General features: G+C 39.4%; 1 protein-coding gene across 4 annotated transcripts in view; it reads left to right on the forward strand.

Moving 5' to 3' along the window:
* The window catches only part of csrnp3 (cysteine-serine-rich nuclear protein 3), a 140306-nt gene that overhangs the window by 81965 nt on the left and 31022 nt on the right, over window positions 1-27319 (forward strand). Inside the window, exon 4 of one of the 4 annotated variants that reach the window (XM_052027594.1) lies at window positions 4151-4367. The exons of the other annotated variants lie outside the window; for them this stretch is intronic. The gene's annotated coding sequence lies outside the window, so the exon portion shown is untranslated. The remainder of the gene's footprint in view (window positions 1-4150; window positions 4368-27319) is intronic. 4 annotated transcript variants of the gene reach the window in all.

The following is a 27319-nucleotide window of genomic DNA, read 5'->3' on the forward strand; positions in this document are numbered from 1 at the left end:
AGAGAGCAACTTGCAACGAGTTGCCACAAAGATGACAAAAAATATCTTCACCCAGATGGGAATGAATACTTAGAATTTTCCACCCAAGAAGGCTGTGGATACTCAGTCATGAGTCACTGAGTAGTTTCAAGAAAGAGGTTGTTAGACTTTTAAATATTAAGGGAATCAATAGATGCGAGGTTCGTGCAGGGAAGTGGTGTTGAGATAAAAGATCATTCATGGTCCTAATGACTGGTGAAGCAGGCACGATGAGCCAAACGGCCCACTCCTGCTCGTATGTCCTGATGTTTTTGGAAGGTGCACCTGGTTGAGTGACAGCGAAGAATATTGAAGGTTCCAAGGCTTGCTGAGGTAGAAGAAGGATTGCACATAGTTTGTAGAACACATGGGAAGAAGGCAAAGGGAGATGTGAGTATGTTTGGAATGAGCAACAGAGGCATCAGTCCCCTTGTGATGTTGAGGGTGATTAAGAGAAGGTCCAAATTTAAATATGGTTAACTGAATCTTCTGCTGCAAAAGTTAGAGGGTTGAAGAACCTGCCTTTGTTAGTATTGTGAAACATTTGTTGCCCAGGAGCTGGGGATGGTGCTGCCTGGACTTGCTTTGCAGTCTTTTTCTTCTGGACTTACTGTGCAGTGCTCGAATGTGGGAGAACAGTACTTGCTTTCTGGCCTTTGCATCCTCCGCTAGACCCTCCAGGAATGTACTGAGAAATTAAAAGCAACAGCTCTTCCATTGTGAAAGATGCAAAGAGGAATGTAATTTCACATGATGAGGAGCAACATTTCTTTAAGTCAAATCGCAGACTGTGCCAAGGGTTGTGTGGGTCATATGGGTAAGCTGCCCAGATGTGCATAGGATTTTGAAGGGAGCCCATCCTTCTAAAGTTAATAATGGTTCAGAGCTAAAATTGCCTGGCCTTCATACAGATACGTCATGAGGGATCTTTCAGTCCTCTCTAATACTTGTACACCCAATACTAGCCCCATGTAAAATATTGGCCTTTACCTGTTTAATTAGAAGTGAAAATGAAGAGTCAAGTTATTTAGTGCAGAAAACTGTGGGTAGAACATAGAACAGTACAGCAGAGGAACAGGCCATTTGGCCCACCATGTCTGCGCTGACCAAATTGCCAGTCTAGCTAATCCCTTCTGCCTGCACATGGTCTGTATTCCTGCCTGTTCACGTGTCTGTCTAAATGCCCCTTTAAATGTTGCTGTGGCATCTGCTTCACCACCTTTCTGGAAGCATGTTCCAGGCATCCACCACTTTCCCCCTCTCAATTAAACCTATGCCCTCTAGTATTTGACATTTCCACCCTGGGTTAAAGGACGCTGACCATCTACTCTATTTATAACACTCACAATTTTACATACTTGTATCAGGTTGCCCTTCAGTGTCCAATGCTCTAGAAAACAATCCTAGTTTGTCCAACCTCTCCTTATAGGTAATAGACTTCAATCCAGGCAACATTGTAGTGAACCTCCTTTGTATGTTTTCCATAATCTCCATATCCTTTAGTGTGGTAATAAAAACTGCACACAAATGTGGGTAACCAAAGTTTTATACAGCTGCAATATGCTGAGCCAACTTTTATACTTCGGATCTGAATGAATACACCACAGCCGTCACCGACTTCATCAAGACCTATGTGGACGAGAGTGTGCCTTCGAGAACATACCGAGTCTTCCCAAACCAGAAGCCCTGGATGAACCAGGAAATTCGCACTCTGCTACATCTGTGGCATTCAAGATAGGCGATCCAGAATCATACAAGAAGCCTGGGCACTACCTATGGAAGGCCATTGTGAGAGTGAAAAGGCAATTCCGAGTGAAGCCAAAGACATAATCGGACACAGGACAGCTGTGGCAAGGTTTACATGCCATTACTTCCTATAAGGCAAACCTAACAGCGTAAGTGGCAGTGATGCTTCACTCTCCGACGAGGTCAATGTCTTTTATATACACTTTGAAAGGGAGAATAATACTACACCTATGCGAATCCCCACAGCATCTGGTGACCCTGTGGTCTCTGTCTTAGAGGCTGATGTCAAAACATCCTTCAAGAGGGTGAGCCCTCACAAGGCGTCAGGCCCCGATGGTGCACCTGGCTGGGTACTGAAAACCGGTGCTGACCAACTGGCTGGAGTGTTCAAGGACTTCAACCTCTTCATCTTCAACATCTTCAACCTCTCGTGGCTGTGATTTGTAATTTATAATAATTTTATGTCTTTGCACTGTACTGCTGCCGCAAAGCAACAAATTTCATGTCGTGTACGTCAGTGATAATAAATGTGATTCTGATTCTGACCAATGAAGGGACCAGGGAGCTATGGACTTGCACCCCAAGATCCCTCTGTACATCAATGCTACAAAGGGTCCTGCTATTTACTGTACTCTTTCATCTTTCATTTGATCTCCCAAAATGCCGCACCTCATACTTGTCTGGATTAAACTCCATCTGTTATTTCTCTGCCCAGGTTTCCAACTGATCTATATCCTGCTATATCCTTTGGCAACCTTCTTCACTATCCACATCTCCAGTTTTTGTGTCATTTGCAATACTATGTTTTCTTTCTGTTTTCTATTTGTAATAAACTCAAACATGCTCCTTAAGTTTATATTCGGATATCAGAAATAAGGAAGGAAGCTTGTGCAAGTGACTTCATTTCAAATTTATGTAAATGTTAGTGCTTGGTTTGTGTTCTAATAGCATAGCTTCAGGATTTTGCCACAAGGAATTCTCTGGAGATGTGCCTGACTGAAGTATTGACACCGAATGATAGGATATCTTGCAAGGTTGCAGTTTAGTGAGAGTGAGGAAATTGATTACAAAATGCTGATAAATCAATTTTATTTCAATAGTCACTTCTGAGAAATGTCTGGCAGTGGTAAGTACTTTGTGTATTCAGGATATAATGGATTGAAGGACAATTTTAAGTATTTTAATCCTACTTTCACCTTCATAACTGAAAAACACCATACAACACCTTACACAGTTGCAGTATGGTAATGCAGTGGTTAACACTGCTGTCTCACGACTCCAGATACCTGGATTCAATCCTGACCTCCACCTCTGGCGTTTTCTGTGTTAAGATTGCACATACTGTGACACATGGGTTTCCCCATGGGTGCTCCAGTTTCTCCCTCATGCCAAATATGCCCTGGGTTTATGGGTTAATTAGCTGTTGTAAATTACCCCAAGTGTTGTTGGATGTAAAGAGAATTGGAGGGGGAGGAAGAGTTGATGGGGATGTGAGGAGAAGAATGAGACTAGTACAGAGGGGTGCTTAATAGACAGAGCAGAACGTGGTGGGTTTAAGGGCCTGATTCTGTGCTGTGTGACTTTAACAATGCATTCTAATTTTAATCATGCTGTGAATGGTACAGAATCCAGCTTTTGTATTGCTTTGTTAACCGGGTTTTTGCTAGCAGTATCTGAAGCACTGCTCTGCTTTCTTCTTAAAGGTGGAATAGGTTGGAACTTTATTCCCTGGAGTACAGAAGAATGAGGGGAGATCTTATAGAAGTACACAAAATAATGAGGGGTATAGCTTTTCTCCCCTCAGGTTGGGTGAGACTAGAACTAGAAGACATAAGTTTAGGGTGAAAGGTGAAATATCTAAGGGGAATCTGAGGGGGATCTATTTCACTCAGAGGGTGGTGCGAGTGTGGAATGAGCTGCCAGCAGAAGTGGTGAATGCGGGTTCAATTGTAACATTTAAGAGAAGTTTGGATGGGTACATGAATGAGAGAGGTATGGAGGGCTATGGTCAGGGTGTGGGTAGGTGGGACTAGGCAGAAAACCAGGCTGGTATGGACCAGATGGGCCAAAGGCCCTGTTTCTTTACTGCATTGTTCTATGACTCTACTCTGTGATTTTAGGTTAATATTGTATAGTTCAGTAACTGGGAAGGAATTTTGAAGAAAAGGGGAATTGTAAAAAAAAGTATGGGAAAGTAGAAAAATACTGTTTGAAAAAGATGTTGCTATTAACCTTGATAAAGAGAACACTTTGTTACTTTTACATAAGCAGATGGGAAGTTCTATTAGATTTTACTTATTTTTCATTGGAGGTCATGTTAAGTCATGCATCAGTATGTAGCTGCATGGGATACTTTTGATAACTTTGCCCTCTCTTTATGCTCTAGGACAGAGGTTTTCAACCTGTGGTCCGCGGACCCCTGGGGGTCTGCAGCAGGTTGCCAGGGGGTCCGAGAGCAAGCCAAGAAAAAAATGGAAAAGCAACCTGTTACAAAGACGTAGCTTACTTGCTTGCTTCAGTTTTCCACTATTCAGAAAATCGGCCATATCTATTCTATCTGTTATAGGCGACAATCTTAGGGACTTAGACGATGTTCCCTTCTGGTAAGCTGCTGCTTAATATTCGATTTGTGTAGTCAGAGTAGTCAGTAGTGTTCACTACTCACTACTATTCTGTTGTGCACTGCAGTGTTAACGAGACTGAGTGATGTTGTTGGTGTGCCTTAATAATATTGCTTACTTACCGTGCATTTACACCACAGTGACGTCACTGTTAAACGAAAAGTGCACAAGCATGTAAATTTTAGATTAGTTTTGATAATTTTGTTTATCAGTAATAGTAATTAAACTGTCCAGCGTGTATTGCTGAGTATGGAGAAATTTCTGAAGAGAAAAGCTGACTGGAAACTGGAAGATTCTGATGATGAAGGGGATAAGGGTGACGGAAAGAGAAAACAACGTAAGTACGATCCAGAATACATTTCATATGGCTTTATCGCAGTGGAGACAAATGCGGACCAACCTCTCTGTGTTGTGTGTTTGCAAACACTGTCCAACGATGCAATGAAACCAGCGAAATTGAAGCGCCATTTAACAACAGTGCATCCAGATATTGCCAGTAAGCTAAAGGAATATTTTGAGCAGCAAGAGGAGCTGTATCTCAAGCAGAAAGGCAAAATGACAGCCTGCGCCACTGTAAATGAGAAGGCTCTTCGCGCATCATATTTGGTAGCATTATGAATAGCACGTTCCAGAAAGCCTCACACAATTGGAGAAGAGCTTATACTGCCTGCAGCAGTAGATATGTGCGAAGTTGTATTGGGAAAAGAATCCAGTCAAAAGCTGAAAGCCATTCCACTGTCTGATAACACAGTAAGCAGAAGAATTGGCGATATGGCGGAAGATATACAGAGCCAGCTGTTGGCACGTCTTCAGCAAGTCAGATTTGCGATTCAGCTCGATGAAAGTACTGATGCTAGTGCTGCGCGGTTGTTGGTTTATGTTCGATGTTGCTGGGAAGGAGAGGCTTTGGAATACTTTTTGTTTTGCAAGGCGCTCCCAGGCCGTACAACTGGTGAAGAACTTTCTTGTGTGCTTGACACTTTTTTTGTACAATTGGCATTGGCGTGGACACAGTGTATTGGAGTATGCACGGATGGTGCTGCCGCAATGACGGGATGGAAGTCGGGTCTAGTCGCACGAGTGAAAGAAGTAGCTCCACATGTAGCAGCAACCCACCGCATGATTCACCGTGAGGCTTTGGCTGCAAAGGATATGGATGAAAATCTTGCAGATGTATTTTCCATGTGCATTAAAATCGTTAACTTTATCAAAGCCAGGCCACTCAATCATCGTTTGTTTGAAAATATATGCTGTGAAATGGAAGCCGAGCATAAGCATTTGTTGCTACATACAGAAGTCAGATGGCTGTCACGAGGCCGCATTGTGCAACGTGCATATGAATTGTGAGATGAACTCATTTTTCTAAATGAGCATAACGGATCATTGGCACAGTTCTTGACAGATGAGACGTGTGTTGCCAGATTAGCTTACCTTGCAGTTATTTTCAACATTTTGAACAGCTTAAATCTATCATTGCAAGGACCTGGCTCAAATGTTCTGAAAACGCATGACAAAATCGATGCCTTCCAGAAAAAACTCTGTATCTGGAAGGGAAGATGCGAGCAAGGTGCCTATGATATGTTTCCATTGCTGGCTGACTTTCTGACAGTGAACGAGACTAAGACAGAGGCCATTGCGAGCATCGTTTTGAACCATATTCAACAGCTGTCACATTATTTCCATGAGTATCTTGGCAACGATGACACGAGCATGTTTGATTGGATTCGAAATCCGTTTGAATGCATGCTTACTGATTTAACTGGATGTGAACAAGAAGAATTGGCTGAACTGTCATCTGACAGGACTTTGTGCTTGCAGTTCAACCGAGTGTCACTGTTGTCATTCTGGATAGCATGTTCCCAGGAGTATCCACTGCTGTCCGGCAAAGCCGTCAATGTTCTGTTACCATTTGCAACCACTTACTTGTGTGAAATAGCATTTTCTGCAGTCACTGCCATGAAAACCAAATACAGACCAAGAATGAATATTGAGGATGACATACGTGTATGTTTGTCGCATATACCACCATGTTTGGACAAACTTTGCAGTGCAAAACAGGCACAACCTTCACATAGAACTGAACACTGAAAGACACCGCTGGTAATTATCGGTGATTGAAATAGTCACTATTTCAATAGGGCCTATGTGCAGTAATTTAAGTGTTGTATGCATGAATTATCGATTGTTTGATTTTGTGGGCCTTGGGGGTCCGCCATCTAAAAAGGACATGTTCTGGGGGGATGCAGCATGAAAAAGGTTGAAAACCGCTGCTCTAGGGAACTGGCTTTTGGCCAGCACTTGCTCTGGAAGGCATGCAATAGATGTGCATTTAAGGAAATCTAAATGAAGTGTAGACTTCTTTTATGCAGCATCCTTAAAAATTAATTATATTTTTTCAAGTAATATGTGTTACATACAAATTAATTGGATGAAATATGGAACAAAAGTTATAAATGCTGAATTAAAAAATGCTTCCATTTCTTTATTCTAACGTAATATAAAATTCTGCGTGCTAATGGACAAATCCCTTGGGGCAAGTATATAATGGCAGATCAAAATGCATTTTCAGTCAGTCTAAGGAAGAAGTTAATTGTCGATACTTCTAATTTTGTATACTATGCTGCCTGCTAATTGACATATGACTCATTTTAATTGCCACATGCAGACTGAACAACTCCAAACATGCAATTTTAGAATCGGTGAAAACAAGTTTGTTGGCATTAGAAGCCAGCATCTTTTTTTACCAGTGCCTCTGGCCTTTTTGCTAGGGATGCAAAACATGAAGTATTTTTACCCATGGGAATTATGGCATTGTGTTTAAATGCATTTCCTAACCAGCCAGCCAAACATGTAGATGACGAAAGCTTTGATCTATGGAATGATATAATGTTCTACTTTTGGCACAATGTTAACAAATATTTTCAGCATTCGAACTGCACAAAATAATTATTCTATTTAGAGATTCTAATGTCCTACTTATGTAAAACAATGTGCTCAGTTACATGATACAGAAGCAAGTGGAAGCACATATTTAACAACTACTGAAATGTGATTTAATTCACATGTTTAACTTTAAAAAGATGCAGTGGAGTTTTCTGTTGCTGGTGATATGATAATCAAGGCATGTTTTTCACCCGTCCTGCTTCAGAAATGAAGCAGGTAATATATTTGTGATTATGTAGTAAACCATCAGACCTTAAAAGTATGTCAAAGATTCTTCAGCATTTCTGACAAATTAAAATTGAAACAGCTCAAAGGTGGAAGGTATTGCAGTGCTGTCACAACTTAATCCTCAGTCTGTATTAAATTACATGATCTTGGCTGGGGAAATAGTTGGGGCACAACAACTGGTTTCAATATCCCTAGGCTAGAGACAGGAAAAGCAGGCAGCAAACTTTCTCTTGATTGTTATTCAATGGTTTTCACTGGAATGTCTGCCATTAAGTACATTAGAAAAAAGCTTGAATGTGACACACAAGACCAAATAGCCTGCTGACTTCAGACATGAAGAATTTATCTCAGGTGTTCTAGAGCTTAAGACGTGGTATCCCAGTAAATGTTGAGGCCTCAAGAAGAAGAGGGAAACGTTTAAAAAAAAGTGTGGAATATTGGAAAAAATGGAAACGTGATCATAATTTTATGTAAGGAAACTGTATTGTATTCTGTAAGTATATTGCAGGGTCAGTTTTTCCAAGAGCTGAGCTTATTTATTAAAGTGGATGCCATAAACTCTGCCTGTGTGTATGTATAGTTATAATGACAATCTATTATAATAGACAGTCTAAATCTATGAAGAGACACTGTAGCTTATGAAGCTGTGCTTATTGCTTAGAATGAGACAAGGAAATGCATGTCTCAGAAAACCCTATCTGGCCTGATGATTTTGTCTGAAGAGTCATTCTGTTTTTCTTCTATGCAAGGTGTATTCTTGGCTTTGGATAATTGTTTAATAATGAAATGTAATGATAAACACATTGTTCCAATGAAATCACAACCATGTCAAGAAAACCTTTTGCAGATTCAAAAGCATGTCAGTCTATATTTTGAAATATTTTTAAAGGTCAATTGCATATGGTAATTGTAGCAACTGCTTTTTTCCAGCTTAGTGCAAAAGGTTTTTTGTGCAAAAGTCCAAATAGATTAAATATAACGGCATAAGCTTTAGGATTTAGAACAGGCTAAATAAATAGAACATTTTATAATTAAATTTGAAGGGAGGGAGGAACTGAGGAATACTCCAATAACTAGGGTACTGCGTAAATTGTAGCTGAGGGTTGAAGTTGCCAGGTACTGACAGACTTCATCCTTGGGTCTTAAAATAAGTGCTTAGTGATATAGTTGATGTATTTCTTTAAATTTTCCAAACTTTCCCTGGATTCAGGAAAGACTCCTTAAGACTAAGAAGGAGATAATGTAACTCCCATATTTAAATAAGGAGTGAAACAGAATGCAGGAAAATGTAGCCAGGAAAAAAACACCAAAAAATGCTGGAAATACTCAGCAGGTTAGGCAGCATCTGCAGAAAGGGAAACCTTTGCTGGTCTTCGACCTGAAATGTTAACTCTGTTTCTTTTTCAAAAGACAAAGATATGGCAGATGAAGTATAATGTAGGGAAAATGTGAAGTTGTCCATTTTGGCAGGAAACTGAAAAAGATGCATTTCATCTAAATAGTAAATGCAGACACCTGAGTTGCAGAGAGATCTGGGCATCCTGGTGCATGATTTGCAAAATCCTAGTGTGCAGGTACAGCAAATAATAAGGAAAGCCAACAGAATGTTGTCATTTATTGTAAGGGAAATTGAATACAAAGGTATGAGTCCTTTAGTTATCAAGAATTTCAGTAATAATGTTGTATCGGTTTATTATTGTCACATGTACTGAGATACAATGAAAAGCTTTTGTTTGCATGCCATCCAGACAGATCATTCCATACATGAGTACATCGAGGTAGTAAAAAGACAAACAGAATGCAGAATATAGTGTCACCATTATAGAGAAAATACAGTACAGATAAACAAATAAAGTGCAAGGCTCACGACGAGGTAGATTGGGAGATCAACTGTTCATCTCTAGCATATGAGAGGTCCATTCAAGAGTCTGTTAACAGTGGGATACAAGCTGTCCTTGAGCCTTTTAGTACATGTTCTCAAGCTTCTGTATCTTCTGCCTGATGGGAGAGGGGAGAAGAGAGAATGACCGGGGTGAAGGGGAATCCTTAATTACGTTGGCTGCTTTCTAGAGGCAGCAGGAAATGTAGAAGGAGTCATTGGAGGGGAGGCTGGTTTGCCTGATGGACTGGGCTGCCTTCACAACTTTCTGCAATTTCTTGCAGTTTTGGGCAGAGCAATTGCAATACAAAGCTGTGATGCGTCTGGATAGGATACTTTCTATGGTGCATCTGTAAAAATTGGTCAGCTTCATCAGGACCTGCTGGATTTCCTTGGCCTTCTGTGGAAGTAGAGGCGCTGGGGTACTTTCTTGGTGTGTAGCATCCACATGTCTGGACCAGTGCAAATTCTTGGTGCTATTTTTACCTTGGAACTTGAAGCTCTCAACCATCTCCACCTCAGCACAGTTGATGCAGACAGGGGAGTGTGGTCTACCCCGCTTCCTGAAGTCAGTGACCAGCTCCTTTGTTTTGCTGTCATTGAGGGAAAGGTTGTTGTCTTGACGCCATACCACTAGGCTCTCCGTCTCCTTCCTGTACTCCGTTTCATAATTGTTTGAGATCCAGCCCACTACAATGTGCCATGGTAGGTAACTTGCACTGGGTTGAGGTTACCTGGGAGGCTGGAGTTGATGTGTACCGTGACCAGCCTCTCAAAGCACTTCATGCTGATGGATGTAAGAGCCACCAGGCGGTAGTCATTAAGGCACGTTACCTTATTTTTCTTTGTTACCGGTATGATAGAGGTTTCATGAAGCAGGGGGGAACCTCAGATTGGAATAGGGAGAGGTTAAAGATGTCTGCGAATACTCCATCCAGCTGGTTCACGCAGAAGTATATAGTATTATTGATGGAAGGATGTTAATGCACTGGGAGTTTTTCAGTAGTATTTACAAGAATGATACTTGGAGTAGGTGGGTAGCCTTCGAAGGAAAGATTGGCCAGGCTAGGCTATATCTGCTGGAGTTTAGAAGGGTGAGAGGTATCTTAGTTTAAATATAAGTTCCCAAGAGATGCATGTGGAGAGAATGTTTCCTTTTGTGAGAAAGTCTAGAAATATGGGTCACTGTTTAAAGATAAGGGGTCATCCATTAAGATGGAGTTAAGTAGAATTTTTTTCTCTCTCAGTCTTTGGACTCACTTCCTCAAAGTGTACTTGAAGCATCTTTGAATATTTTTAATAATGAGATTCTTGATAAACAAGGGGCTGAAAAATGACTGCAGGTAGATGGGTATGCAGAGCTGAGACTGCAATCAGATTAGTCATGATCTTATTGAATAGTGGAGCAGGCCTTCAGGTGTCGTGACCTACTACTCCTAATTTGTACTTTTTAAAAATGTATATTTCCTTATGAGAGAGAAGAAGGTCATTCAGTTCATGAAGACTGCACCAGTCCTCAGAGCAATCTAATTAATCTCATTCCAGCACTTATTTCCTTAAAACCTATTCTCTTTTGATAGGCATTAACTGCCCTTTAATTCTCCTACCACACACCACACGTGGTGATTTACAGTAGCCAATTAATCTCCCAACCTGCATCCCTTTGGGATGTTGGGGGTGGGGGGGGGGGGGGGAACTGGAAAACAGAAACAAAATAAATAAAAATAAATGGTTTAACCTACCTTTTAATCTTAATCTCCAGGCCAGGAATCCCCACTCAAATGGATGGGACCTCCGAATCTATGCTAGGGTAGGATGGGAAAGTGGGATGCGAAATGCAAAAGGTAGATACTCTGGAGTAGTGCTGGGGAACCCCAGCGTGTTCGCGCTCCACCCTTGGATTCCAAGAGTTCAGCAATGGAGTGGTGTGACAGGTGCATCAGAGATTGCTACCACTATCCAAATTGACCCTTGTAATTGAAAGTTGCCATTTCCGAAATGCATTTTGTTGATGTGATCATATCCTAGGACTACTGGTCATACCCTAGGAATACTATTCCAATATCAGAAAAATCTCATCTAATCTTTTCAGGCAAGCAGATATGCATGCTCCTGGAGATCGATATCGGGAAAAAAAGGAATCCAGATGTGCTGTGGAGGGGCTGGTGGTCTTTGATGATAGTTACAGGATGCAATCCAGATGTAAAACATATTGGCTTCTTCGCAACCCATATAATTGTTTTCTACTATTTGTTTGCCACCATATTGCCATTCTTCAGCCGAGGTGGGAAAATACAGAGTGATCCAAGTTACTAATACTGTTCTTGAGCCTGTTGCTGGGAGGCACACAAGGGTAAGTTCTCTCTGAATGCTCCTCTGGTATGGAATGTGTTGTGTTTTCATCTGACCATTGCTGTTGGTGCAATACCTGAGTCTGGGAGAATCAGATGCCTTGCACATAACTTTAAAATGCAGAAGAATATAAATTTTATTACTAATATTTTATAGCTTCATATTTCACCTAATTGATCAGTACATGGAATTACAACCCGATACAGAATTTTCAAGTTTATCTGTGGGATGCATTCTGTTGCTCCTTTTAGGCTTTACAGTGAGAGAGTTACAAGTACTTCCTCTGTAAATGGAAGAAAATTCTCCTCAGATGTTCATTATATAAACTAAAATAATGAGCGGATAAAATTATTAAAATTAAAGATTAGTGGGTGAGAGGTGACACAAACAATGTGCTGCATTGCAGTAATCTAGCTTGAAGTTTCATGATTTTTTTTTTGCAGAACCAAATAAAAGCACTTGAAACAGCAGAAAACAAACATTATAGAAAGTTATGCCTGTGTACTGATCCATTCGTGAGAATAGATACATATTTTATCTGATATATATAAAAGAAATCTCTGCCTGATACAGAGATAACCTGAATTGTATGTCTGCATTCCAATAACTGGCTCTGTTTGAAATATTACAATATTGTTTTTATATTATTATATTAACAAGAACATGTCTAGTTCAAACCTGTCATCGTCATACAAATAAGCAACTAATCATGTAAATTAACACCTCATTTAAATTGTTGCACATTTTATATTGGGAGTTTTTTTATCTGATGTTTTCTATTCATTGTTGTTGGCTCTTGAAGGGGATTAGAATGTGGACAGATGTTTAGAGCCACAGGTGTAATGCTTTATATTACTCTGTATTTCTCCAGTGTGTTACACACCACTAGATTGAGCATATGCACAAAATGATGCTTGCCCTCCCCCCCCCCCCCGTAATCTCATCCTTTATAACATGCACCTTGTTACTCCAATGTTTGACTGATCACCTTCATTCTTGATTGTTAGAAAGTTAAAGAGATCTGTGGAAATATTGGCTCCTGAGTGTTAAAGTGTTTTAGAATCACCTTCAATAGAGCCACACACACACACATGTGCCATAAACAGCAGATGGAGCCTGCTGCCCCTTCTTTGAATTTCCTTGTGCTGCAAAGTGAAGATCACCCTGTATATGCATTAGCCCATATATCTGAGGTACAATGGATTGACCTGCCCTCAGACCATGAACATATGAGTCTCCAGGAACTATCGCTGTTGTTATTTGATATCTTGTGCCTGTACGTCATAGCAACAGATTAATATATATATAGAAACGTAAATCATTTTACCATACCAACACATCGTGGTGACAAGAGAATTAATGTTATTAAAAGTTTGTATTTCTTTTCCTGTCAAATATTTTGAAATATTAAATCATATATCACTAACTTTAAGTTTATTTTCATATCTTAAATTATTTCAAGTTGTATACCAGTACCATTTTTATATAATTTCATAGTTTTGTCCATCCACATATAGATGTTGAAGTGAGTTATTTCAGATTTATTAACTAGATAAAATGATTGATTTAGAAGTTATATTTGGTTTTGCACCTAGCAGGACACGTCTCTGAGAACATGATCCTGTGGTGAGGAATTGGTATTACAATAGGGATTACATAGTTAATAGAAATAGGCGATATAGAAATAAAACTGGAATTACTGCACATTTTGCTGATTGTTTCAGAAGATTTATCAGAAAGCATCCTTGCAGAATGGAAATGTTAGCCTATTTCTCTCTCAATGGACGCTGCCTGATATGTAGAGTATTTCAGTCCAGGCCTGGTCTGAAGTGCAAGAGATGAAATAAAATCCTTCTTGAGCTGATCAAGCCTGTAAGAAGGAAAATTGTAAACTTTGTGGAACTCGCATGAAGTCTCAATTTTCCTGTGCAGTTACATAGAACAATACAGCAAAGGAACAGTCTCTTCTGCTCGTGATGTTGTGCCGAACTAACTAAACTAGTAGTTAAATGCCTAACCAAACTAATCCCTACTGCCTACACAATGTCCATATGCCTCCATTTTCTGCATATTCACATGCATATCTAGGAGCTTCTTAAACGCCTCTATCTTATTTGCCTCCGCCTCCACCTCCACCCTATGCAGTGCATTCCAGGCTTTAAAAGTCTTGCCACTAACAGTGTACTGTCCCTTTACATTTCATCTCCCAAAGTGCAACACCTCACATTTGGCCAGATTAAACTCCATCTGCCATTTCTCTGCCCATATCTGCAACTGACCTACAGTATATCCTGCTGTATCCTTTGGCAATCTTCTACACTATCCACAACACCACCAATCTCAGTTGATTCTTTAATGAAGTTGATTCATGCAGTGTACAAAAACGTTACTCCACACCAACAAATTTCTAGGCCAATATCTTTAAAATTATATCATTTTTTAAAATGTGCAACTCTGATGCAAAATCTGTGGTGAATTAGAAGAAAGCTGCTGACAAGGATCCAGTGTACTTTATTAATGTGGATTCCCCTTTATCGATAATAATTTCATTCTGACATCAGCTTTACAGTATCTCTGGCGTACAGCATCAATGATGTCATGAAGCGGGATGAGCAGCTAATCACATTGAGGAGTTCTTAGGTTCGGTGAACGAAATGTAAAAAAGCTTTAATGTTTGCAAATATTTTAAACATTTTACAGAGAATAAAATTAGTATTGGGCATCTACATTAGATCAAGGTAGAATCTGAAATTGCACAAGAAATGTTTCAAAGCAATATTTTTAAATTATTTTAGAAACGACAGAGCTTTGAAATAATTATTCTAAGAGAATAAATACTGCTCAATGTGTTAGGTACTTTTATTGGACAGAGTGGTACTCCATTAAAGTAATTAGTTTATTACTATCACGTACCAAGATACAGTGAAAAACTTTGTTTTGCATGCCATCCATACAGATCATTTCAAAACATAAATACATTGAGGTAGTAAAGAGGGAAGAGCAATAACAGAATGCAGAATATAGTGTTACAGTTACAGAGAAAGTGCAATGCAGGTAGACAATAAGGTGCAAGGCCATAACAAGGTAGATGGTGGGGTCAAAAGTTCAACTTTATCCTACAAAAGGTCCATTCCAGAGGTTTATAACAGCGGGATAGAAGCTGTCCTTGAGCCTGGTGGTGCGCGCTTTCAAGCGTTTGTATCTTCTGCCTGGTGGAAAGGGGAAGAAGAAAGAATGACTGGGCTGGAAAGGGTCTTTGATTACGTCGGCTGCTTTCCCGAGGCAGCGGCAAGTGTAGACAGAGTCCATGGAGGGGAGGTTGGTTTTCATTGATGGACTGAGCTGTGTCCACAACTCTGCAATTTCTTGCAGTCTTGGGCAGAGCAGTTGCCATACCAAGCAGTGATGCATCTGGATAGGATGCTTTTTGTGGTATTAAATATTAAATTACATCTCATTCAACAAGGCGTAATATTTTCAAGGAAAAACTCAGCAAGTCAGACAGCATCTGTGGAAGGAGCAACAGTTAATATTTCAGGCATGAGACCGTTCATCAGAACTCTGTAAGGTTAACTGTTTCTCTTTCCACAGATTCTGCCTTACCTACTGAGTTTTTCCGGCATTTTCTGCTTTTATTTCAGATTTCAAGCATCTGCAGATATTTTATTTTTCATAATATTTTCAAGAGTTTTTAGCACACGAATGGCATATAAAAAGTTGAGGTTCTTTTCAATAATTTCCAAACCTGCAGCACTTCATTGGTACCTCCGTGGAACAGTGGAGCATCACCAACAGCAGCCTCTGCATTTCCTTGCCTAACCACATACTTGCAGGCTTCAAATGTTTCACAGTACGTTAGCAGCAAAGACCAATTATTTACCTATATTACACCCATCCCCAAATCCTGGAAATTATTTCAGATTTGATGGCATGAGATGTAACTCTGGGAAAAATACTTTTTGATCCTTCTCTGCAAAAATCACCTGAATCCATTGGTAGGTTGAGTGAACCATCATCGGCCTCCTCTCCCAGGCCTGAATCCCCTGCTTCGAGAATCTGATTACATTCAGCTAACTCCAATGAGTAGGCCATATTGTTTGCATGTCTGGCACCAGACTCCAAAAGCTGGCACTTTACTTTGAGTTTCCTCATGGCAAGAGATTGCCAGGGCAGAGGAATCACTTCAAGGACATTCTTAAAGCGTCCTTGAAAAATATAACATTCTCACTGACCAGTGGGATTCCCTGGCCTTTGACTGCTAGAAATGGATATCCAGAATTGCACTAAAGATATCGAATCTCTTTGTTGTCAGCACAAAGAAACCCATTGTAAACAATGGAGTACACCATCTCCCTTCCTACCTACCCAGCCATGCACCACATAAAGCACCACCTGCCCAGTCTGTGGCAGAGTGCACAGGCCTCACGTGGGCTTCATCATTCACCATAGAATCCACTGTACTAGAGTGGAAGTAAGGGATTGCTGAAAAAGAACATGGCTTTCCATGGTGAAAGGATTATCTGGTTATCGTTAAGGTTTATCACACCTATTTTTTATTTTAACTTACAGTAGTAGAATGTTTTCTAATATTAATGAAACACACTATGATGCTAGATGAACTCAGCAGGCCAGGCAGCATCTGTGGAGAAAAGCAGGTGGTCAACGTTTCGGATCAGGACCCTTCCTCAGGACTGAAGATAGGAAAAGTCTGAGGTGTTGCATTTTGGAAGGACAAATCAAGGGAGGACATACACAGTAAATGGTAGGGCACTGAGGAGTGCGGAGGAACAAAGGGATCTGGGAGTTCAGATACATAATTCCCTGAAAGTAGAGTCACAGGTAGACAGGGTTGTAAAAAAAGGCTTTTGGCATCCTGGCATTTATAAATCAAAGTATTGAGTATAGGAGTTGGAATGTTTTGGTGAGGTTGTATAAGTCATTGGTGAGACCAAATTTAGAATATTGTGTGCAGTTCTGGTCGCTGAACTACAGGAGGGATGTCAGTAAGATTGAAAGAGTACAGAGGAGATTTACTAGAATGTTGCTGGGTCTTCAGGAGTTGAGTTACAGGGAAAGATTGAGCATGTTAGGACTTTATTCCTTGGAGCGGAGAAGAATGAGGGGAGATATGATAGAGGTTTACAAAATGATGAGGGGCATAGACAGTTAATGCAAGTAGGCTCTTTCCACCTAGATTAGGAGAGATAAGTACGAGAGGACATGGCTTTAGGGTGAAAGGGGAAAGGTTTAGGGGGAACATTAGAGGGAACTTCTTCACTCAAAGAGTGGTGGGAGTGTGGAATGGGCTGCTATCTGATGTGGTAAATGCGGGCTCGCTCTTAACTTTTAAGAGTAAATTGGATAGATACATGGACGAGAGAGGTCTGGAGGGGTATGGGCTGGGGGCAGGTAAATGAGACTAGCAGAATAATGTTTCGGCACAGACTAGAAGGGCCGAATGGCCTGTTTTCTGTGCTGTAGTTTTCTGTGGTTCTATGGTTCTAAAAGGGGATGCCCAATATATAGGAGGGGAAAAGCAGAGCAGTGATTGGTGGACAAAAGAGGGGGGTCGGGGTGGGCACAGGGTGGTGATAGGTAGATGCAGGTAAGAGATAGTGATAGGCCGGTGCGGGGGAGGAGGGGAGAGCAGATCCAACAGGGGATGGGTCAAAGGTAAGGAGAGAAAGGACAAAAAAGGGGTAGAAAAAAGAGAGATAGGTGAGGAAAGGGAAGAAAAGAAGCGTGGTTTGGGGGGGGGGGGAGTGTGGGGGAGGGGTGTAAGTTCCTCTAGCATCATAGTGTTTATCATCTAGGTTCCAGCATCTGCAGTCCTTTGTTTCTCTATTTTCTAATATTTTCCGGTGTTTAGTGAGCTGAGGTAAAACAACCACATTCCAACCTTTAGATAGGATGATGAAATAGCAAAGTTAATGGAGGAATGAGGCAACCTGGACAGCAATTTTTTGACTATTATATTTAAATTTGTCTGAGCAATTGTTGAATATTGCTGTTCAATTTATACTTTAATAATAGTGAGCACTCATAGCCTCATAATTTTAACTACAACAAAATCCAGCCCATTACATTTAACACTTATTTATTTTTAGGTTGCTCCTAAAAGTCATGAATAGTTGAGCCCTGAACAGTGCAGGGCACAAGTCTCACATACTTCCAATTAGAGAACGTGCACATTTCTCTACTCTCCATCTCCAGACACTCAGCCAATTTCCTAACCAGGTCAATAATCTGCCTTTAGTTTCATGAGTCTCAGCTTTAGCTAACAGCCTTTTACGGAGAGACTTGTCAAAAGCCTTCCGGAAATCTAAATAAATAACATCCCTTGATAGACTCCATTACTTTAGTCAGAAATTCAATAAGGTTCATCAAGCATGACCTCCATTTTTTTAAATCTATGCTGGCCTTCTCTTATCCTCTGACATCTTCAAGGTATTTGGTCACTTCATCATTAATCATAGACTAGAGTATTTTCCTAACAACAGTTGTAAGAGTAGTCTGTAGTTTGTCGATATGCATCTCTCAATTATCTATGTAGACTTATCTGTGGTATTCCAACCTGTAGATTCCTAAATTAAGAGACTTTTGACTGATCATAAGTATAGCCTATACAATTTCCTGGGAATGGAAACCATCTAGTCCTGCATATTTATTGCTCTTGCTGTTACTTCTGATACTCATGACTGCTACTTTTGTTGAGTAAATTATGGTATTTTCTTGTCATGATTCAGTATTTACTTTCTTTCAAAATCCTGCATGCTGTCTTCTTTCTCTATTGTAAATATTGTTGCAAAGTAATTTTTCAATACTGGCTAATTCCTTCCTTTACAAAACCACCACAATCGGTTTCCAAAGGACTCACCATATAACTTCAGGCTAGCATATTTTTTCTCAATATCATTATAACAAATTCCAATAAATTCATTATCCAAGCTATTATGCACATTCGCCTTCTCCCCTTTACTTTTTCCCTGTTCTCAATATATTGACGTTTTATGCATCCTAGCTCATGCGAAAAGACTAAAATTTATAGCACTGTTCACAATCTCCAAGCCCACCATCGCACCTTATAACTTCCGAAAACTACCCTTAAGGTCTTGTAAATAGCTCTCACTTGAAATATGTTAGTGACCAAATAATCTGCTTTGTTCATTATGTTGATAAAGGAATAAACATTGGCCAGGAAACTGAGGACAAACTCACTCTTCAAAAGATTGCCAGGGGATCTTTTATGTCCTCTTGATTAAACAGACAGACTCCAGTTTAACACATCATTTGAAAAAGGGAATCTCAAGGAATGAAGCAAGGTAGGAATGAATTCCGAGAGTATTGCACCGGAATAACAAGTTGGTATTTCTGTCCAGGTCGCTGGTGTGGAACTTAATTCACAACCACCTGATTCAGAAAAAAGAGTGCTGCTCACTTTTGATTGTCATTCAACTTGAGAGAATTTGGTATAAATGTGTAAAACATTAGGAAAACCGGAACATACGTAGATCATTTAGCTCCTTTCTTCTATTTTTCAACATGAATGTGACTGATCTGTGATTCGGCTCTAAATAGGGAATTAACGTTTCTAATATTGGAATAGGTTGCAAACCACCCAGCCCCACGATATAGGCAGGCTGTCTGGGAGGTGGAGGGTCATGGAGAGGGAAGGATGCACTCACAAGCTTATGTTTGAAGTTTGGTGTTTTAACTCCTGAGCATCTGAACGTGACTGATCAGCTTACCAATCAAATTCAGTGTAAAGCCCTGACAGGCTGGCAAATAGTGATGGAGGTTCAGGTGGCAGGGGGTGATAGGCATCAAAGGAAGATTCACTGGCAAGCAGGCAAATCATGGGAGACTAAGTTGAGATGCTATTGTCTATGTGGGTCTCTGCGCTTTTTTAATTCCTCGTGGATGGTGTACTTGTCACCTTGCTAGCTGCAGAGCTGGATTTACCAGGAAAACCAATCTAGCTTTACTGATTATGCAGAGGCAAAAGTGTGGTCAGTGCCCCATTAAACTTTGACCATATTCATTCATGAGACACCCACTGAATCAGGTGGTCATGTTTTCCATGGCTTAACTGGTGTATAAATAGAAACAGAAAGGAACAGCTCCATCCCATTGAGTAGAAAGAGTTCAAATTTCCTTAGTAAATGAATAGAGTTTCCTATGTTCAGGTATGGCAATGATTTGCTAGATCATGGATGTTACAGACAGTGTCTTACAGTATAAAAGTCTCTGCTTTAGTGTATAAAGTACACAAATAAAGCAATAAGTTCTCAATATCCTAATCAACATCTCTGGAGGGAGAAAGAGAGTTAATGTTTCAGTTCAATGATCTACTTTTTAATACATAATTCAGAATTTATATTTCAGTCTCAAATTGTACAAAGCTTACTGTATATATACTCCCATTTTCATTCAATTGAACTGATTAAGTAAAAAATTAAAATAATTTAGTCTTCACACAATTAATCAAAATAAAATCTTTTCCTGGTTGTTTGATTAATCAGCTTCAAATATATCTTAAAAGTATACAGAATGCCTGGCAGAATCTGGGCCTCATAGTTATTCTTAGGTGCACAAGAGTAATTTTGCAGTTTAAATTAAATTCTGAAAGTGATCTCATAGATCTTCTGGGTGAAGGCTACGGTATGCTAATCATGTGCTTATTATGCGCATTACTGATTTCATAGGCTTCAAGCATAACAAACTAAACCATGGAACTGCAGGGCTTTCTGCAATTACATTAGAATTTTTTTTACTCAGATTCATCTTTTTTTCATCCTTGTGCATGCCTTGACACCTGCTGGGATATTGTATTACAGTTGGCAGGTACCTTGGGTACTTTGCCCAAATGCTGGTCTTCATCTGTGAGTCTTACAGTGCAGGCGGACTATTTAAATACAGGAAAACTATTCAATTGTAACAGCATCAGAACTGAGCCTAGTTTAATTCTCATGAAATAATCACCCAAATTTTCCAGCAGGAAGTGAATAAGTGATCTTTTACTTAGGCTCAGGGATTGTGAGACTGTTAATAGACATTCCAGCTGAGGTCAGCTAATACAACACAGACCAAGAATTAAATGGGGGAGTCACTTTTATCCTAGTGACTTCTGTTATTGGAGCTGAGATTTCATCTTCTAACCAAATATCAAATGATCACAGTAAAGTATAATCCTAAAGAATATAATAGAGAGAAATCCCCACTGGTTACCTATTACCTTATTTCACCATTTTATATATGCTGTACTGCCGAGAAGGTGAATATATAACCTGTGGCCCTCAGTGCCCCTCTAAAAATGCCCAGGGGAAGCAGAACTAGGGAAACTTAGCTAATTGTTCCCATTGGCTAGAAATGCTTCAGCTAGAAGACCAACAAAAAGAAGTCTTAAAAAATGCAAAATCTCTCTGAAAGCTTAAGATAAAAGTTAAAATTTAAATGAATTCAGCTGACAGTGGCATTCTTATACATCATACATTTCACCTTAATAAGATAATTTAACAAAGAAAGGCTTTTATAAAAGCAAAATGTTGACATATTTCTTTTGCTGTTGAACACTACTACTATAAGCTGACACTCATCTTTTTCCCTACCACCACAGCCCCTTGCCTACTAGAGATTCTGTGGGTCAATGCACACCAAAAGAAGCCTGTACCATTTATTCAGGTGAAATAATGGCTGAACTCTGGTTGTGATATGGTCGTATTTTTCCCTGAGCTGTTGAAAATATCCCCAGGCAGTGGAACACTGGCATGCCTGGCTGTTTCAGACATTCCTCCCATGTGATTGCACAGGGAGTCTGAGTCAGACTGGAGCTATTCAGGCAGCAGAAGCTAATGAGCCTTTGTAGAGTGTGCTGCTGTTGTCATTAAACAATAAAAGCATATGGTGCTAGTATTTCTCTCTGTGCCGGGGAGCATAACGGTTTCAGATCTGAGGAGGTGCCTGTGGTGCTGAATGAATGCAAGTTACACAAGGTACTGTACATCTCTTATTATATGGTAAAGCAAATGATGTTACTAAAGACCAGTAGAAGTCACAATGCGGTTTGCTACCTGCAGCAACTGTTACGCAGTATTGAAGAGTCAAATTGAAGGAAACATTGTGCTTTGCAATTTAGATTTATCTCAATGCAAACAATGTTACGTTAGCATCAAAATATTGTTAATTAGGTTGTAGCGTTTCTGCACCAGTAGTACATTAGAAAGTAGACAATCAGTATGTACTAGGTATCATGAAAATGATACCATATATTGCACATTCTATGCAAGTTTGGCAGTGCATAATGGATCGATAGATTCCCTCACATTTCAAATTCTGCGTGCAACTCTGCTCTTGCAGTGTTTTAGCATCCAAGCCTAGGGGAAAATGCTATGAGTCATTATTTGTACTCATCATGGCATACAGTATGTATGTCTATTTATTTCATTAGCTGTGGACTGATGAGGTGGCATTTTGTCACAGCTCTCCTGCATTGTAAGAACAGTGTTATTACCCTGCCTGATATTACCATTCTCCTGTTTAGAAATCAAAGGCTCACTTCAATTTACTTAACTCCATTATACAGATTCTACAAACCAGTTATTATTAAAAGACACCATGCAGTTAACTTGGAAACATTTTAAATATAATGGAAACTGTTGAATCCCTCATTAATTTTCTGAAGACTTGCAATTGAAATGTTTTACCATAAATAATGTAAACAAAGGAAATGACCATGAGAGGAATACATCATAAGACATTTTAAGGATTTTACCCTCGTGTTCACGAACTGTGCTTATATTGCCTCAGTTAGAAATACTTGCTTAAAGATAGTGTTTTACACAGCTCACAACGTTATGTCTAGTCTCTTGATAGAGAAGCACCATGTGACCACATATTTATGCAGTTTATAAGACTGCCCAGTTTCAGCTCTGTAACCATTTGACACATTGCTGCATCAGCTTAACCACTGCTGAAATCCTCACCTCTGCCTTCCTTAGCTCTAAAACTTCTCTATTGCTCTGTTCTCTCTCCCTTTCTTTAAGTGGCTCCTTAAAGACAGTTTCTCCTAATACACCTTTGCATGGCTCAGTGAATGGTTTGGTTTGATAACTACCCTGTGATGTATCTTGGGATAATAAAAGATAATTATTGCAGCTATATAAATAGAAATTGTTGTTGTTTGTCATGTTTTTGAGATCAGATTTAAAGCCATGACATTTGTAACTATTGTGTAAATTGAGGGTGAAGAAGTCACATGTTTATGCTTAGCATCTGAAACACTGAATGAGTTAAGATCATCAGCGACAGTTCAAATCCTGTGAAGGGAGTATTAAAAAAAAATGTATTAATCAGTATTTTTTCAAACTAATAATATTTGAAGTGTAAAATACAATTTCATGCAAACTAGCATCCTTAAGTATTTGTTGTGTATTTAAAACTTCCTTATAATTTTCTGTCTGAAATGCAGTGATCAAGATAACCAGTAATTGTCAGTCATCTTGGGAATAACTTAATGATTATAAAGCAGACCCAAAGGATTCATTCATCTTAATGATCCCATTTTAAAGCAATAGCACGACTTTAAAAACATAATAATGTGCACCTTTGTCTCTCTAGTGACACTATTTAAATTCCATTTTTGTGAAAACCAGCCAATTGTGTCTTGTTTCATATTGGCTGAAATGATATGCTAGGTAGAGAAGATACAACCATTAATGCCACAACATGTGATACCTTGGGAACAGAGACCTGGATGTCGGAAGAACTATATATTTGTCGTGCTCAGACTGCCTGAGATGGCACTGTATCTTGAGAGAAATCTTCCATTGGTCCTGAAATTGCAGGTTGTCTGCACCCTAGGCTACAATGCTTCCTCCAGCATAGTTCCAGCACAGACTTCCATTGGGAACTGACTCCAAGCACATCAGCAAAGTGCAGGGTGTCACAGAGCCTCTCCCAGCATAAGCGGACAGCATCACTGACAAAAACATTTACAGCAATGAAGCCCCTGCACCAGATTTGCCTGCTGCCAAATCTATTGCCTAAGTGATTTTAAATGTTTATGAACGTTGTTTGCATTAAAAATCACTCAGAACCTGTCAAAAGTTAAAAATGTTAACGTATTAAATTTCTTAAAGGTTCTCAAGTCAAAAGACTGAAAACATACACACTTAAAATAATGAAAACTTTTAAACAATTTTATTCAAATTCAATAAAAGGCTTTTCTTCCCTTCCTCCCTGCAGTTGATTTCTTCCATTCACTTCAATGGCCCTTGTGCTTGCACCAGGTTAACCAGCCATGGGTTGAGCAGGTGAATTTCCCATTCAGAGAGCTGGGAGATCTGCAGGAGGGCATCTTACTTTGTCCACAATAGAGCACTGCTGGCAATCTGCAGAGTAGACTGCGCTGCAGCCTCCACTTGGGAAATGCCTAGTTATTGGCATATCTGCCAGGAATCTATAACAGATCTCAGTGGAAGATTTGCCTCCCTTGTCCAATACTCCCTTAGAAATACCTATTTGAAAAGATTAACAGATTTTGGACAAGTTATAGGATTAATGGTTAACACCAATAATATCAATTAAGGAATATTATGCTATTAAGATGATTTGCTTTCAACAATTCGGGCAGCTGTCACCTTTGTCAGAATTTTCACCCTTTGAGCTTAACTTCACTGTTTCAAACATCAAAACAAAATGTGTAGAAAACAATTTAATGAGAAGAACTTGTAACCTGGTACTTAAAAGTAGAAATTTGGCCCTTAGGCTGTGTAGTTAATAACATATTTTACAGATATATGGGATTCTTCACAATTAGTTGTTCTGCTTGAATATTTCATGGAAAATGCTGCATGGTCATGTTCGGTATCTTACTTTGCACTTGTAACTAGAACTTGAATTATTTAAATTCAAAAGTGATGTATGTCCAATGCAAGTCAGTGTTTTCTGTGGAAGCAGTACACCCTGGAGTAGCTTGGCTTCATCATATCCTAGTGGTTGTGATATGTTTAACATTTTATAATAATTGAGCATTTAAAAAAAAATCAAATACTGAGCAGCATTGAACTTAATCACTATTTCTGTTTTGCATCCAAGCATGGTGTTGATCCTGATGTGGTTTGATGTGGCATCTGTAACATATGATGACATTGTTATTTCTTCTTTGGTGTGTTCCTTATAACAGCAGTGTTGTCATGTATTTCTAGAACCCTGGCCATATGCATGGATGATTCCTTTGATATGTCTGTTAGGTATTTGCTTAGTGATGTGATTGTTGCACACATAATGATCAATCACTGGTGTTATATTATTGCAAGAATGAACTGTAATCTATATTGTAAGTGCAAATATACTAGTTAATATTACTGCATCCATACTGGTGCATTATATTCTGGACAGGAGATGCACATTGTAGCTCTTGGCAGTACATGGCATCTAGTCTGAAAATAAACACAATATTTGATTCTTAAAGTATAATTAAAAAACACAGCTCTGGGAACAAGAGCTAACATGGTGGCAGTGGTCTAGTGACTAAAATTCCTTGTTACATGAATGATGTGAATGCTGAATTTAGTTTTTTTCTTAATAAAGGAAGATATCAACGTTAATGTTGTTGATTCCATAAACTGAGTGTGTGAAAGACTCCAAGAGATAGAGCAAAAAGAGTAATAGCAAACCTACCAAATAGATGAACTCAATTGTGATGAGAGAAAAGTCTAATACATGCGTAGAGACAAAAGAATTGAATCGAACAATTGAAAGAACCATGACCCAAGTGCAACTCTGTAGGAGATCACACCGGCACTGGCCGGCCAAGATTTCTAGAATGCCAGAAATTAGTACTGGAACATGAAACTTAATGTGGAATCTTATTTATGAGACTTAACACATCACTTGGATGATAGGTGTTCCTTTTGGCAGAGTAAGCCTAGCTGGGCAGCAGCTAGTAGTACTGCTGTCTCACAGCTCAGCGATCCAGATTCAGTTCTGACCTCTGATGCTGTCTGTGTGGAGATTGTGCATCCTCCCTGTGACCGTGTGGGTTTCCCCCAAGTGCACTGGTTTCCTTCCACATCCCAAAGATGTGCAGATTGGTAGGTAATTAACCACTGTAAATTGCCCATGTTGTGTAGGTGGGTGGTAGAACTTTGGGAGAGTTGATGGGAATGCAAGGAGAATAACGCAAGGGATTAGTGTAAATGGGTACCTAGGGGGACTCAGTAGGCTGAAAGATCTGTTTCTGTGCTGTATGACTCTGTGACTAATCAATTACATAAAATCTTTCATTAGTCACAAGCTGGAACAGATAGAAGCAGAAGGCAGGCAATGAGGACAAAGGAGAGAGTAAACAAATCAATGCTGGGAGTTTTGGATGCAGTTGCTGAAAATATGAAGTAAAAGACAACGCTGGAAATACCCCGCAGGTCAGGCAGCACCAGTGGAGAGAGAAAAACTAAGTTATAATTTACTGGTAACTAAGTTTTAGGTTGATGACCTTTCGGCAGAACTGGCCATTCTGATGCAACTAGAGATCCTGGTTGTCTTAAATAGTTGAATTCTATATTGAGTCCTGAAAGTTGTAACTAGCCTATTAAGAAGATTAATGATATTCCTCAAGCTCATGTGGGGCCTTGTTGGAACTTTTTAGAGAGCACAGATGGAGAAGACAGAATGGGAGTGTAATCCTTCCAGAGTTGCTGCATGATCTGCTGAGTGTTACCTGTGTTTCCTCTTTTTATTTTAGATTTCCAGCGTCTACAATTTTTGTATTTTTCAATGACTGTTAACCAATGAATATCTACAGAATAACTTGGACCATCTTAAAGCTCAGTATAAAATATCGTTAACAATTTGACATCAGGGACATTATTGGAAAGGCAGATGATTTGCACACCACAATGTAAAATCAATTCAAAAACCTGCAAGAAATAAAAACAATTGTCCTGGAAATTTCATGACCATAATAATTTCAATGAAATTTGTGCTTCTAAATTATAGTATGGTGGGTGGATTTATCTCATTCTCATAAACTATGAGTTAATAGACACATTATTCACCATGTCAAAATACTTGATTGGTATCCAATACCAATCAATACATCATGATTCCTCTTACAGCCAAAACTCAAACTGCAAAGTAATAAAATGAGATCTATTAAGCCTACCAAAAGTGAATAATATCACAGCAATAAAACACTGTTATATTTTACAAAAAATTATGGAGATGAAGAGGTATTTATTCTCCATTTACATGTACAATGTTTTGGCAAATTCCAGGTGCAAAGTAGCTATACAGTGCAAAGGAGCTGTTGGGTTTGTCTCCTTAGGAACCAAGGTATTTTTAATTATTGTGGGTTGCATGAATCATATTGAGTTTTAAATTGCAAATTAAGGAATATCTATGATCGCAATGGATTAGTGGTAATAGGCATTTAGCTTCATAACCAAGAGGATAACTGGTAACACTCAATAATTGACCCAGTGTGGCGACTCACCGTCTAGTCGGGCGAACCGGCTCGGCAGTCGGGTCGCGC

The sequence above is a fragment of the Pristis pectinata genome, chromosome 1 (assembly GCF_009764475.1).
Source record: "Pristis pectinata isolate sPriPec2 chromosome 1, sPriPec2.1.pri, whole genome shotgun sequence".
Classification (NCBI taxonomy): Eukaryota; Metazoa; Chordata; class Chondrichthyes; order Rhinopristiformes; family Pristidae; genus Pristis; species Pristis pectinata.